The sequence below is a fragment of the Limulus polyphemus genome, unplaced genomic scaffold, assembly GCF_000517525.1.
Source record: "Limulus polyphemus unplaced genomic scaffold, Limulus_polyphemus-2.1.2 Scaffold728, whole genome shotgun sequence".
NCBI classification, from domain to species: domain Eukaryota; kingdom Metazoa; phylum Arthropoda; class Merostomata; order Xiphosura; family Limulidae; genus Limulus; species Limulus polyphemus.
This window is the reverse complement of record NW_013666338.1, coordinates 85,068-86,960: the sequence shown is the minus strand read 5'-3', so window position 1 is coordinate 86,960 and position 1,893 is coordinate 85,068. Positions and strand designations below refer to the sequence as shown.

The 1,893-nt window shown below is 30.4% G+C and overlaps 1 long non-coding RNA gene across 1 annotated transcript in view; it reads right to left on the bottom strand.

Annotated features, from left to right (window-relative positions):
- Nucleotides 1–1,025: 1,025 nt before the first annotated feature.
- LOC106460204 overlaps nt 1,026–1,893 on the bottom strand; it is a 3,771-nt gene continuing 2,903 nt past the window's right edge. The window contains exons 3-4 of the long non-coding RNA XR_001290870.2: nt 1,768–1,800; nt 1,026–1,101 (exon numbers count right to left, since the gene is read on the bottom strand). This is a non-coding gene — a long non-coding RNA (uncharacterized LOC106460204). The remainder of the gene's footprint in view (nt 1,102–1,767; nt 1,801–1,893) is intronic.

The window sequence follows — 1,893 nt, the reverse complement described above, 5'->3', positions numbered from 1 at the left end:
TAATATAATCCAACATGGACAGTGAACACAAAAAACACAACCTCCTTTAGAGGATCAGTTCTCTTCCCTAACCGTACTGTATGGATGTAGATCTATAGGATCAGTTCTCTTCCCTACCCGTACTGTATGGATGTAGAGGGATATTTACTTTTGTAGCTGCTTTGGTAATTTAAGTATTATTAAAGCAATTTGTTTTAAAAATACAAGGAAATTAATATTACTTGATTTTAACATCAAACCCAAAGTTTATTATCGTGGTGTGTTTCACTTTTGTTTAATGATTAATCGGATAACCATGGATACCGAGTTTCTAGAGTGTTTTAAAATAAATTAAATCCTAAGACAAATGATATCAGTAACACATAACGGAAATGAAGTACATGAAAACTGTAGTCACTGTTGTTATAAATATAAAGAAACTTTCACTCAATATTTCATTGCAGTCAGCAGTAAGGATCAAACTCATAAATCAAACTAAAATACATTGAAAGACTACTTTTAAAAGTGACATCAGATATTGAACTGTTTTCTCTCGTATGAAATAAGGATGATAAGCAGCAGCAGATTCAGATTTTAAAACTAAAGCTTTGTACAGTTTCGTACTTGGTGACGTTTACAACAGAGAACAATGTTCAGACTCCAACTTTTTGGTCAGGTGGTGCCAGATATGTTTCCTTTTAACGAATATTTAAACGCATTCATTTACATGAACGTGATTACAAAAAGAGAAAGAGAGAATTTAAGCAACTTTTGGTACTACATACTTAGTTAATTATTGAATTCTCATTAATTTGTTTCCTAAATCTTGTTTTTCTGATCCCTTAGTTTAGAACTATTGTTAGTTGAGAAAACTTCATAGTTTGCCAATGTTTTAAGAATTACTAGAATAACACACACACACACACACATCATATTGAATAACAACTACTTTACTTCACAATACCTTTATTTGAATGTTCAATGACAAAACCATGGTAATACAAAATCCGTTTAATGTAACACGTTGAATTATAGCCTGATTTAAACGGAAGTAAAAAACGCCAGGTTTGTAATTTACGCGTGTCCATGTTTCCAGGTATCATAAAGCTTAAGAGCACACTCCTGAAATGAGAAATATGTAAAAAATGTGAGACAGAAGCTATAAAGCTTAATAATAAATTCCAATAATAAGACATATGTAAAGATATGAGACAGGTGTTATAAAACTTAATAACACACTCCTGAATTAAGAAATATGCAAAGTCATGAGATAGGTGCTATAAAAGTTAATAATAAATTTCAATAATAAGAAATATGTAATGTCGTGAGAAAATAAAGACGCAATTGCAAAAATTGCTAATCCGTCAATTAAATAGTAATCTTACTAGCAAAACTGAACAGTTATTTATATTATCATTTCATTAACTTAAAATAAAATGTATCAGAAATAGGGTGTTAGCTGCATTTTGAGTTCAATTATTTATATGTCTTTTCTGTAGTATTCTACCAAGATCTGACCTTCTAAAGGTCACTCTATATATGTAAATGACATAAATATATACCTAGTTTGTTTAAGTCTAAGTTTATCCCCAAAGGTCATGTTTGGTGAAGTTTTGGAAAATTCAACAAAACAACTTCATAGTTTCTTCCGTGTTCACATAACCAATCTCTACAGCTATTAGCGGTGGCTCATACAGTTGAAGGGATGTTTTAATGTTTCATTTGTTTATATAACCTGTACGTCATGCAGTGAACCGATATTATAAATATTACTTAGTCACCACTTACCGATGTTTCTTTGTAATCAGTTTCCTTGTGTCCCTAAAGAATAAACGTAAATAACGTCTTTACACAATTAACATAAAAATAGGATGAGAAATGACAAAAGAGCATTAAATACTCTATAGAACTTTA